General features: G+C 57.8%; 1 protein-coding gene across 1 annotated transcript in view; it reads right to left on the reverse strand.

The window, feature by feature from the left end:
• Positions 1–282, reverse strand: part of LOC103913698 (cullin-9-like) — a gene marked incomplete at its 3' end in the record, with an annotated part of 10,931 nt that overhangs the window by 6,312 nt on the left and 4,337 nt on the right. The window lies entirely within an intron of this gene.

Here is a 282-nt window from a genome sequence, read left to right on the forward strand (position 1 = left end):
ACAAGCTCGAGAAGTGGACCTGTGTGAACCTCGTGAGGTTTAACAAGGCCAAGTGCAAGATCCTGCATCTGGGTCAGGGCACCCCCCAGTATCAATACAGGCTGGGGGATGAAGGGATTGAGAGCAGCCCTGCCAAGAAGGACTTGTGGGCACTGGTGGATGAAAAGCTGGACATGAGCCAGCAGTGTGCGCTCGCAGCCCAGAAGGCCAGTCGTATCCTGGGCTGCATCAAAAGCAGCGTGGCCAGCAGGTCGAGGGAGGTGGTTCTGCCCCTCTACTCTG

Source organism: Pygoscelis adeliae, unplaced genomic scaffold (assembly GCF_000699105.1).
Source record: "Pygoscelis adeliae isolate BGI_AS28 unplaced genomic scaffold, ASM69910v1 Scaffold673, whole genome shotgun sequence".
Lineage (NCBI taxonomy): Eukaryota > Metazoa > Chordata > Aves > Sphenisciformes > Spheniscidae > Pygoscelis > Pygoscelis adeliae.